This window comes from Triticum aestivum, chromosome 3A (assembly GCF_018294505.1).
Source record: "Triticum aestivum cultivar Chinese Spring chromosome 3A, IWGSC CS RefSeq v2.1, whole genome shotgun sequence".
In the NCBI taxonomy this organism is placed as follows: domain Eukaryota; kingdom Viridiplantae; phylum Streptophyta; class Magnoliopsida; order Poales; family Poaceae; genus Triticum; species Triticum aestivum.
This window is the reverse complement of record NC_057800.1, coordinates 715,407,672-715,421,392: the sequence shown is the minus strand read 5'-3', so window position 1 is coordinate 715,421,392 and position 13,721 is coordinate 715,407,672.

The window sequence follows — 13,721 nt, the reverse complement described above, 5'->3', positions numbered from 1 at the left end:
AACAGCGGGACCTGGATGCCCATATTGGCTCCTACATGTTCTACGAAGATCTTTATCGGTCAGACCGCATAACAACATACGTTGTTCCCTTTGTCATCGGTATGTTACTTGCCCGAGATTCGATCGTCGGTATCCAATACCTAGTTCAATCTCGTTACCGGCAAGTCTCTTTACTTGTTCCGTAATACATCATCTCGCTTGTTGTTTAGGCTGGAACTTTTGTTGGGAATTTGAACGATTGTTGTTTTTCCTAGTGAAGAGGTGAGTTACATGTTTGGAACTGTAGTTAACATGTTAGCGCATGATTTTGCGGTATTCAGATTATCTGAAAGAACAAGCTTGCTGAATGTGAAATCCTACAGTCTGAAGGACAGATGAGTCAGCTAATTGTCTTTTCTTTAGTTTGCGGATAACTAACTTCTGTGGGTTAGCACTGAGGTGTACAAAAATGGGGGGAAACAGGGGGATTCGATGGATTCGCGAGGGATTCGATTCGGTGTATGCTTCCTATGCCACCCGTTTCATGTCTTGGGTGGATGGCTGGAAAACCTAGCTTAATTAGCAGGGGGTCCTCTTTGCACTCAGGATCCAGGACTAGGTGACGACACCGAATGGCCATGTAGTAACAAGGACCGAGCAGCAAGCATCACTCTGCTAGCGTTTTTATTTCGATACAAGGGCTACGGTAGGTTTGAATCCCAATTTTTCTGTGGTAGCACAACAACTATTGTGTCGCTCCTTATGTTAGCCGTGTTATGCTTCTCAGCTGGCCGTACAGACACCTATGGTGCATAGCTAGCTGGCTATAGCTTCATCCTGCTGGCCTTTTTTTGACAATGTGCCGTTGGTTCTCAATTCACCTCATTTTATTGGTATATACCTGCAGAATTGTTTCCATACCAAGGGCCATGTTATTGTTTGAATTTCAGTTTTGTTCTGGTAATACAGAAAGTGCTCTGTTGGTTCTCATTTTACCTCGTTTTATTGGTATATATTACCTGCAGGCGGGGCAGCGGGTTAGGGTGCGAAATCAGGCGATGGCCAGCAAGTCAAGGCCGTCACGACGGCCGGCGGTGCTCGAGCTCGCCGCCACCGCCGGGAAGGCCGCCGCCGACTGCGTCATCCCCACCTTCAAGAACATCGATGCCTTTTTCGCCTACTGGGGCATTGGCAAGCTGGAGCAGAGGGAGTTGTTCCTTGCCGTCACCAGGATTCTTAAAGACCAGAAGGAGTGCGACACGCATTGCCCTTTGCTTCCAAGTTCCTTGCATTTTTAACCACTGTATATAAGTAACATGGCAAGATTGTTGTATACTGATGCGATCTGTTCTTGTTATGATGATGATTGACAGCATGACCAAGGAGTACTTCAAGTTTCTGAACAAGTACTTGGCCACGTTCGATGGGTCGGCTGATGATGCTGATGCAATCAGTGCGGCAAAGGAAGAAGCTGGTGTTCGTTACGTCTCTGAGTTGGTAATCATTTCTATGGTGTAGCTGGTGTCTGTTGTGTCATGTCCTCTTTGATGAGTTCCTTCATTGAAAAATATTTCTTGATAAGCTGCTTTCTGTCCAAATGCATACGATTATTAAGTCACGATCAGTTAGCAAATGTATGTGTACGCTCCATTGTTTGTTAAGGTTTAGTAGCTATTGCGCAAAATTGGTTCGTATGGTGCACTGTGATGCTTGAAATTTCATTTTTAAAGCTGTGGTGTGTTTGTTCATGAGAGTTCACTGTGTATGTTGTGTGCAGCCTTGTGAATCAACTAATGCATTCCTGCTGCATTTAGCATGACATAAAATAAAATTCCATGAAAGCTTATTACTACATCAGTTGCTTGCTCCCAGTGTTTCCGTCTTGCAATTTATCCTGGTGCGCACTACACTCATGCGATATTTATGGATAACAAAGTTGGATACCCTGGAATATTTGTATGATAGGATCTTGTTGGTTTCATCCATCTAATGATAATCTATGTATTTGGACAACCCATTTAGCTATAATTAGTTGCTACACCACATTTCCTGATGAGTTAATCATATGAGTTAATCATGTGCCTGATGTGGAGCTGACACTGAATGTGTTGTGCAGGAGAAGTATGAGGCTGTGCTTGAGAGGAACACCAGGCTGGAGCAGCAGGTGGCTGCTCTATCCACTTCTTTCCTGTCTCTCAAGGTACAACAAAACCTGCCTCATACTTCTCCTGGTTAATTTGTTTTCTCTTTTCCAGTATGTATATATGGTTAATCACTTAATCTGTTTTCTTAATCTCATGTTGTTGATTCCGCCCTAGTATAGAGTAGTTCATCGGTATGCTAGGGCCTGAATACTTACTCTTTCGGTTTGCTTGACAGGGTGTGAGAGAGTCTTAAGATGTACTCAAGTTCAAAAACCACGACACTTACTCTGGAGCGGAGGGAGTAGTGTCTTGTTTAGCTTCCAGGTTCCGCTAAGGGGATTAAAGGGTGAGGAGAATGTAGACAACCAAGATAATTATGAGGAGGAATGCATGGGCCATGATCCTGCGGTTACCTAGCTATAGTAGAGGAAAGACGAGTAGCAAGTTAAGGATGCAAGAGCATGGATGATGGATCCAAGGATCTGTATGTTAAGTACCTACTGCTAGCCTTTTGTCTGTTTGTGGCGGGATGTCCCAAAAACTTGTAATGGAAGTTAGTTCACAAGCAGCAAGATTTACTGTGTTCCTAATGATTGTCATGTATGAATGTGTTGCAGGCATCTTGCATACCATATTCTCATGGGTGGGTGCAGCAAGGGGCTGGGCAAGCGCGGTGCACAGTGGATGGAGGTCATCTCGTGGGAGCCTAGGGCATTCGTCTACCACAACTTCCTGGTAATCACTGCTGCTGCTACCCACTCTGCCTTCCCTTTAACACCCATAATCACTGCTGCTGCCGCCATGGTTCATTCGGTCCTGCACTTGCTCACGCATGCACACTGTCCTGTGTTTGTGGGAAGCTGGTTTTGTTAGGTAGTCCATCGATGATGTATGGGTTTCTGTTTGTAATCTGTGCTGATGCCCACTCTGAAAGTTTGGTGACAAAATAATGCATCTTGAATCCTGGGAAGACTACTAATAATCTGTCATTGGAGGATATGCTACAGCAATGCAACAATTTGAATTGATATTCACATTGAATTAATGACTTTCTTGTTGTATGCAATTGAAACATACCCATATAAAAGAAGTTTGTTCCATGCAACATTTTTACCGTTTTACTCAACTTGTTTTTGTAGTTACTTGATACATATTACCTCCGTCCCATAATAAACCATCAAATGTACTCCTGGGAAGGATAAACATCTTTTTTAGAACATGGGTTGAAGCAGACTGTACTTGCCTACTGAGAATATGAAAACAAGATATTCTGTTTGCTAATATGAAGATAGCATTGTGTTTAATCTAGTACTGATGATTGTTTTCATTCTCATATAAATTTGTTAATGATGGTGATTTTGTACTAGCATATAAACTCGTTTTTGTTGTCACTTGATACATACTTAGCTTGTACTTGAAGTTGTGGGTTAATGCTTGTATGCATTGGTACCCCCATCATCGAGCGCGCACGGATGCAATAGTGGCAAGAAGATCATGGTTGTGTGCATCATCAAGCACACCATGGCGAGCATCCACCTCCTCACAGTCGCAAGAAGAGCATGTGCCTAGTTTGTAACCGCTGTCGAAGGAGCTCCATGCTGAAAACATAACACTTGTAGAGCTTGTAAAGTACCATGTTATTGAACTTGTGGAGCATGTAACTGTGACTTCCACTATTGTATGTTAGAGTTATTTGTACAGCAGCAACTCTGTATTGATTGGTAATATTTGTACAGCAGCAACACTGGCTGGTAATATTTGAAGTATTTTGTGTGTTTTCTATGCCAATTTAAATATTGTGTATTTATTTACGTTAAATTGGAAAATGAAGAATGTGACCCTGACAAAAAAGAAAAAATGAAACTGTTGAGAAAAAAGGCCATGGGCCAAAAAATAAAAAGGTTGCAATGAAGGCCATGGGCAAAAAATAAAAAGGCTGCAATGTTGGGCTTGGTCCATGAAGCTGACAAAAAATTCACAGAAAAAAAAATATAAATGGGCTGAATTAATGGGCTAGGCCCATGTAAAACACCTAATTGGACCGGGCTGAATCTTGTGCCACGTCAGATTGCCACGCTCGATGCCTACGTGGCCTGGGGAGGTTGCTAGTGACCAAAACGCCACAGTAGACTTATTTTGGTCATAAACGTTTGCGACCATTCCAGAAGAAAGGTCACTATAGTCAGTTTACGACGCCCAGCTTTTGACCTTATGTTTTTGGTCACAAAAAGGTCATAAATGGAAATTTGTGACCTTTCAGTGACCAATAGTGGTGGTCATAAGTTGACATATTTCTTGTAGTGCATCTTTGATTAACGAGCTAGTCAAGTAGAGGCATACTAGTGACACTCTGTTTGTCTATGTATTCACACATGTATTATGTTTCCGGTTAATACAATTCTAGCATGAATAATAAACATTTATCATGATATAAGGAAATAAATAATAACTTTATTATTGCCTCTAGGGCATATTTCCTTCAGTCTCCCACTTGCACTAGAGTCAATAATCTAGATTACATAGTAATGATTCTAACACCCATGGAGCCTTGGTGCTGATCATGTTTTGCTCGTGGAAGAGGCTTAGTCAACGGGTCTGCAACATTCAGATCCGTATGTATCTTGCAAATCTCTATGTCTCCCACCTGGACTAGATCCCGGATGGAATTGAAGTGTCTCTTGATGTGCTTGGTCCTTTTGTGAAATCTGGATTCCTTTGCCAAGGCAATTGCACCAGTATTATCACAAAAGATTTTCATTGGACCCGATGCACTAGGTATGACACCTAGATCGGACATGAAATCCTTCATCCAGACTCCTTCGTTCGCTGCTTCCGAAGCAGCTATGTACTCCACTTCACATGTAGATCCCGCTACGACGCTTTGTTTAGAACTGCACCAACTGACAGCTCCACCGGTTTGCGACTTAGAATCGTCCGGATCAGTGTCAAAGCTTGCATCAACGTAACCTTTTACGGTGAGCTCTTTGTCACCTCCATATACGAGAAACATATCCTTAGTCCTTTTCAGGTATTTCAGGATGTTCTTGACCGCTGTCCAGTGATCCACTCCTGGATTACTTTGGTACCTCCCTGCTAAACTTATAGCAAGGCACACATCAGGTCTGGTACACAGCATTGCATACATGATAGAGCCTATGGCTGAAGCATAGGGAACATCTTTCATTTTCTCTCTATCTTCTGCAGTGGTCGGGCATTGAGTCTGACTCAACTTCACACCTTGTAACACAGGCAAGAAACCTTTCTTTGCTTGATCCATTTTGAACTTCTTCAAAATCTTGTCAAGGTATGTGCTTTGTGAAAGTCCAATTAAGCGTCTTGATCTATCTCTATAGATCTTTATGCCTAATATGTAAGCAGCTTCACCGAGGTCTTTCATTGAAAAACTCTTATTCAAGTATCCCTTTATGCTATCCAGAAATTCTATATCATTTCCAATCAGTAATATGTCATCCACATATAATATCAGAAATGCTACAGAGCTCCCACTCATTTTCTTGTAAATACAGGCTTCTCCGAAAGTCTGCATAAACCCAAATGCTTTGATCACACTATCAAAGCGTTTATTCCAACTCCGAGAGGCTTGCACCAGTCCATAAATGGATCGCTGGAGCTTGCACACTTTGTTAGCTCCCTTTGGATCAACAAAACCTTCCGGTTGCATCATATACAACTCTTCTTCCAGAAATCCATTCAGGAATGCAGTTTTGACATCCATCTGCCAAATTTCATAATCATAAAACGCGGCAATTGCTAACATGATTCGGACAGACTTAAGCATCGCTACGGGTGAGAAGGTCTCATCGTAGTCAACCCCTTGAACTTGTCGAAAACCTTTTGCGACAAGTCGAGCTTTATAGACAGTAATATTACCGTCAGCGTCAGTCTTCTTCTTGAAGATCCATTTATTCTCAATCGCTTGCCGATCATCGGGCAAGTCAACCAAAGTCCATACTTTGTTCTCATACATGGATCCCATCTCAGATTTCATGGCTTCAAGCCATTTTGCGGAATCTGGGCTCACCATCGCTTCTTCATAGTTCGTAGGTTCATCATGATCTAGTAGCATGATTTCCAGAACAGGATTACCGTACCACTCTGGTGCGGATCTTGCTCTGGTTGATCTACGAGGTTCAGTAGTATCTTGTCCTAAAGTTTCATGATCATCATCATTAGCTTCCTCACTAATTGGTATAGGTGTCACAGAAACAGTTTTCTATGATGTACTACTTTCCAATAAGGGAGCAGGTACAGTTACCTCGTCAAGTTCTACTTTCCTCCCACTCACTTCTTTCGAGAGAAACTCCTTCTCTAGAAAGGATCCATTCTTAGCAACAAATATCTTGCCTTCGGATCTGTGATAGAAGGTGTACCCAACAGTCTTCTTTGGGTATCCTATGAAGACACATTTCTCCGATTTGGGTTCGAGCTTATCAGGTTGAAGCTTTTTCACATAAGCATCGCAGCCCCAAACTTTAAGAAACGACAACTTTGGTTTCTTGCCAAACCACAGTTCATAAGGCGTCGTCTCAACGGATTTTGATGGTGCCGTATTTAACGTGAATGCAGCCGTCTCTAAAGCATAACCCCAAAACGATAGCGGTAAATCAGTAAGAGACATCATAGATCGCACCATATCTAGTAAAGTACGATTACGACGTTCGGACACACCATTACGCTGTGGTGTTCCGGGTGGCGTGAGTTGCGAAACTATTCCACAATTTTTCAAATGTACACCAAACTCGTAACTCAAATATTCTCCTCCACGATCAGATCGTAGGAACTTTATTTTCTTGTTATGATGATTTTCAACTTCACTCTGAAATTCTTTGAACTTTTCAAATGTTTCAGACTTATGATTCATCAAGTAGATATACCCATATCTGCTTAAGTCATCTGTGAAGGTGAGAAAATAACGATATCCGCCACGAGCCTCAATATTCATCGGACCACATACATCGGTATGTATGATTTCCAACAAATCTGTTGCTCTCTCCATAGTACCAGAGAACGGTGTTTTAGTCATCTTGCCCATGAGGCACGGTTCGCAAGTACCAAGTGATTCATAATCAAGTGGTTCCAAAAGTCCATCAATATGGAGTTTCTTCATGCGCTTTACACCGATATGACCTAAACGACAGTGCTACAAATAAGTTGCACTTTCATTATCAACTCTACATCTTTTGGCTTCAACATTATGAATATGTGTATTACTACTATCCAGATTCATCAAAAATAGACCACTCTTCAAAGGTGCATGACCATAAAAGATATTACTCATATAAATAGAACAACCATTATTCTCTGATTTAAATGAATAACCGTCTCGCATCAAACAAGATCCAGATATAATGTTCATGCTCAACACTGGCACAAAATAACAATTATTTAGGTCTAATATTAATCCCGAAGGTAGATGTAGAGGTAGCGTGCCGACCGCGATCACATCGACTTTGGAACCGTTTCCCACGCGCATCGTCACCTCGTCCTTTGCCAGTGTCCGCTTATTCCGTAGTCCCTGTTTCGAGTTGCAAATATTAGCAACAGAACCAGTATCAAATACCCAGGTGCTACTGCGAGCTCTAGTAAGGTACACATCAATAACATGTATATCACATATACCTTTGTTCACCTTGCCATCCTTCTTATCCGCCAATAACTTGGGGCAGTTCCGCTTCCAGTGACCAGTCTGCTTGCAGTAGAAGCACTCAGTTTCAGCTTAGGTCCAGACTTGGGTTTCTTCTCCTGAGCAGCAACTTTCTTGCCGTTCTTCTTGAAGTTCCCCTTCTTCTTCCCTTTGCCCTTTTTCTTGAAACTAGTGGTCTTGTTAACCATCAACACTTGATGCTCCTTTTTGATTTCTACCTCCGCAGCTTTCAGCATTGCGAAGAGCTCGGGAATAGTCTTGTTCATCCCTTGCATATTTTAGTTCATCACGAAGCTCTTGTAGCTTGGTGGCAGTGATTGGAGAATTCTGTCAATGACGCAATCATCTGGAAGATTAACTCCCATCTGAATCAAGTGATTATTATACCCAGACATTTTGAGTATATGCTCACTGACAGAACTGTTCTCCTCCATCTTGCAGCTATAGAACTTATTGGAGACTTCATATCTCTCAATCCGGGCATTTGCTTGAAATATTAATTTCAACTCCTGGAACATCTCATATGCTCCATGACGTTCAAAACGTCGTTGAAGTCCCGATTCTAAGCCGTAAAGCATGGCACACTGAACTATCGAGTAGTCATCAGCTTTGCTCTGCCAGACGTTCATAACATCTGGTGTTGCTCCAGCAGCAGGCCTGGCACCCAGCGGTGCTTCCAGGACGTAATTCTTCTGAGCAGCAATGAGGATAATCCTCAAGTTACGGACCCAGTCCGTATAATTTCTACCATCATCTTTCAACTTTGCTTTCTCAAGGAACGCATTAAAATTCAACGGAACAACAGCACGAGCCATCTATCTACAATCAACATAAACAAGCAAGATACTATCAGGTACTAAGTTCATGATAAGTTTAAGTTCAATTAATCAAATTACTTAAGAACTCCCACTTAGATAGACATCCCTCTAATCCTCTAAGTGATTACGTGATCCAAATCAACTAAACCATAACCGATCATCATGTGAGATGGAGTAGTTTTCAATGGTGAACATCGTTATGTTGATCATATCTACTATATGATTCACGCTCGACCTTTCGGTCTCCGTGTTCCGAGGCCATATCTGCATATGCTAGGCTCGTCAAGTTTAACCTGAGTATTCTGCGTGTGCAAAACTGGCTTGCACCCGTTGTAGATGGACGTAGAGCTTATCACACCCGATCATCACGTGGTGTCTGGGCACGACGAACTTTGGCAACGGTGCATACTCAGGGAGAACACTTCTTGATAATTTAGTGAGAGATCATCTTATAATGCTACCGTCAATCAAAGCAAGATAAGATGCATAAAAAGATAAACATCACATGCAATCAATATAAGTGATATGATATGGCCATCATCATCTTGTGCTTGTGATCTCCATCTCCGAAGCACCGTCATGATCACCATCGTCACCGGCGCGACACCTTGATCTCCATCGTAGCATCGTTGTCGTCTCGCCAATCTTATGCTTCCACGACTATCGCTATCGCTTAGTGAAAAAGTAAAGCATTACATCGTGATTGCATTGCATACAATAAAGCGACAACCATATGGCTCCTGCCAGTTGCCGATAACTTGGTTACAAAACATGATCATCTCATACAATAAAATTCAGCATCATGCCTTGACCATATCACATCACAACATGCCCTGCAAAAACAAGTTAGACGTCCTCTACTTTGTTGTTGCAAGTTTTACGTGGCTGCTACGGGCTTAAGCAAGAACCAATCTCACCTACGCATCAAAACCACAACGATAGTTTGTCAAATAGACTCCGTTTTAACCTTCGCAAGGACCGGGCGTAGCCACACTTGGTTCAACTAAAGTTGGAGAGACAGTCGCCCACAAGCCACCTGTGTGCGAAGCACGTCGGGGGAACCGGTCTCGCGTAAGCGTACGCGTAAGGTTGGTCCGGGTCGTCTCGTCCAACAATACCGCCGAACCAAAGTATGACATGCTGGTAGGCAGTATGACTTATATCGCCCACAACTCACTTGTGTTCTACTCGTGCATATAACATCAAACCATAAAACCTAGGCTCGGATGCCACTTGGGGAACGTAGTAATTTCAAAAAATTTCCTACGCACACGCAAGATCATGGTGATGCACAGCAACGAGAGGGGAGAGTGTTGTCTACGTACCAACGCAGACCGACTGCGGAAGCGATCACACAACGTAGAGGAAGTAGTCGTATGTCTTCCCGATCCGACCGATCCAAGCACCGTTACTCCGGCACCTCCGAGTTCTTAGCACACGTACAGCTCGATGACGATCCCCGGGCTCCGATCCAGCAAAGCGTCGGGGAAGAGTTCCGTCAGCACGACGGCGTGGTGACGATCTTGATGTTCTACCGACGCAGGGCTTCGCCTAAGCACTACAACGATATGATCGAGGTGGAATATGGTGGCAGGGGGCACCGCACACGGCTAAGGAACAATCTCAAGGACCAACTTGTGTGTCTAGAGGTGCCCCCCTGCCCCCGTATATAAAGGATCCAAGGGGGAGGGGGCGGCCGGCCAGGAGGAGGGCACAGGAGGAGTCCTACTCCTACCGGGAGTAGGACTCCCCCCCAATCCTATTCCTAATAGGATTCCCAAGGGGGAAAGAGAGAGAGGGGGGCCGGCCACCTCTCCTAATCCTAATAGGACTAGGGGAAGGGGGGGCGCGGCCACCTTTGGGCTGCCCCTTTTCTCCTTTCCACTAAAGCCCATTAAGGCCCATATATTTCCCGAGGGGTTCCGGTAACCTCCCGGTACTCCGGTAAAATCCCGATTTCAGCCGGAACTCTTTCGATATCCAAACATAGGCTTCCAATATATCAATCTTTATGTCTCGATCATTTCGAGACTCCTCGTCATGTCCGTGATCACATCCGGGACTCCGAACTAACTTCGGTACATCAAAATGCATAAACTCATAATAACTGTCATCGTAACGTTTAAGCGTGCGGACCCTACGGTTCGAGAACAATGTAGACATGACCGAGACACATCTCCGTTCAATAACCAATAGCGGGACCTGGATGCCCATATTGGCTCCTACATATCCTACGAAGATCTTTATCGGTCAGACCGCATAACAACATACGTTGTTCCCTTTGTCATCGGTATGTTACTTGCCCGAGATTCGATCGTCGGTATCCAATACCTAGTTCAATCTCGTTACTGGCAAGTCTCTTTACTCGTTTCGTACTACATCATCCCGCAACTAACTCATTAGTTGCAATGCTTGCAAGGCTTATGTGATGTGCATTACCGAGAGGGCCCAGAGATACCTCTCCGATAGTCGGAGTGACAAATCCTATTCTCGAAATACGCCAACCCAACATCTACCATTGGAGACACCTGTAGAGCTCCTTTATAATCACCCAGTTACATTGTGACGTTTGGTTGCACACAAAGTGTTCCTCCGGCAAATGGGAGTTGCATAATCTCATAGTCATAGGAACATGTATAAGTCATGAAGAAAGCAATAACAACATACTAAACGATCGGGTGCTAAGATAATGGAATGGGTCATGTCAATCAGATCATTCAACTAATGATGTGACCTCGTTAATCAAATAACAACTCTTTGTTCATGGTTAGGACACATAACCATCTTTGATTAACGAGCTAGTCAAGTAGAGGCATACTAGTGACACTCTGTTTGTCTATGTATTCACACATGTATTATGTTTCCGGTTAATACAATTCTAGCATGAATAATAAACATTTATCATGACATAAGGAAATAAATAATAACTTTATTCTTGCCTCTAGGGCATATTTCCTTCAAACATGCCCTGCAAAAACAAGTTAGACGTCCTCTACTTTGTTGTTGCAAGTTTTACGTGGCTGCTACGGGCTTAAGCAAGAACCAATCTCACCTATGTATCAAAACCACAATGATAGTTTGTCAAGTTGATGCCGTTTTAACCTTCGCAAGGACCGGGCGTAGCCACACTTGGTTCAACTAAAGTTGGAGAAATAGTCACCCGCAAGCCACCTTTGTGCAAAGCACGTCGGGAGAACCGGTCTCGCGTAAGTGTACGCGTAATGTCGGTCCGGGCCGCTTCATCCAACAATACTGCCGAACCAAAGTATGACATGCTGGTAGGCAGTATGACTTATATCACCCACAACTCACTTGTGTTCTACTCGTGCATATAACATCAAACCAGAAAACCAGGCTCGGATGCCACTGTTGGGTAACGTAGTAATTTCAAAAAATTTCCTACGCACACGCAAGATCATGGTGATGCATAGCAAGGAGAGGGGAGAGTGTTGTCTTCGTACCCTTGTAGACCGCAACGGAAGCGTTGACGCAACATAGAGGAAGTAGTCATACATCTTCCCGATCCGACCGATCCAAGCACCGTTACTCCGGCACCTCCGAGTTCTTAGCACACGTACAGCTCGATGACACTCCTCGGACTCCGATCCAACAAAGCTTCGGGGATGAGTTCCGTCAGCACAATGGCGTGGTGACGATGATGATGTTCTACCGACGCAGGGCTTCGCCTAAGCACTACAATGATATGATCGAGGTGGAATATGGTGGCAGGGGGCACCGCACACGGCTAAGGAACGATCACGAGGATCAACTTGTGTGTCCTAGGGTGCCCCCTGCCCCCGTATATAAAGGAGCAAGGGGGAGGCCGGCCGGCCCTATGGGGCGCGCCAAGGGGAGGGGGAGTCCTCCTCCTAGTGGGAGTAGGACTCCCCTTTCCTAGTCCAACTAGGAGACTTGAGGGGGAAGGAAAGAGAGGGAGAGGGAGAGGGAAAGGTGGGCCGCGCCCCCCTCCTAGTCCAATTCGGACTCCCCATGAGGGGGGGGGCGCCACCTCTTGGGCTGCTGCCCTCTCTCTCCCCTCAGGCCCAGTAAGGCCCATTACTTCCCCCGGAGGTTCCGGTAACCCCTCCAGCACTCCGGTTTTATCCGAAATCACCCGGAACACTTCCGGTGTCCGAATATAGCCGTTCAATATATCAATGTTTATGTCTCGACCATTTCGAGACTCCTTGTCATGTCCGTGATCACATCCGGGACTCCGAACTAACTTCGGTACATCAAAATGCATAAACTCATAATAACTGTCATCGTAACGTTAAGCGTGCGGACCCTACGGTTCGAGAACAATGTAGACATGACTGAGACAAATCTCCGGTCAATAACCAACAGCGGGACCTGGATGCCCATATTGGCTCCTACATGTTCTACGAAGATCTTTATCGGTCAGACCGCATAACAACATACGTTGTTCCCTTTGTCATCGGTATGTTACTTGCCCGAGATTCGATCGTCGGTATCCAATACCTAGTTCAATCTCGTTACCGGCAAGTCTCTTTACTTGTTCCGTAATACATCATCTCGCAACTAACTCATTAGTTGCAATGCTTGCAAGGCTTATGTGATATGCATTACCGAGAGGGCCCAGAGATACCTCTCCGACAATCGGAGTGACAAATCCTATTCTCGAAATACGCCAACCCAACATCTACCTTTGGAGACACCTGTAGAGCTCCTTTATAATCACCTAGTTACATTGTGACATTTGGTAGCACACAAAGTGTTCCTCTGGCAAACGGGAGTTGCATAATCTCATAGTCATAGGAACATGTATAAGTCATGAAGAAAGCAATAGCAACATACTAAATGATCGGGTGCTAAGCTAATGGAATGGGTCATGTCAATCAGATCATTCACCTAATGATGTGATCCCATTAATCAAATAACAACTCTTTGTTCATTGTTAGGAAACATAACCATCTTTGATTAACGAGCTAGTCAAGTAGAGGCATACTAGTGACACTAAGTTTGTCTATGTATTCACACATGTATTATGTTTCCGGTTAATACAATTCTAGCATGAATAATAAACATTTATCATGATATAAGGAAATAAATAATAACTTTATTATTGCCTCTAGGGCATATTTCCTTCAATGC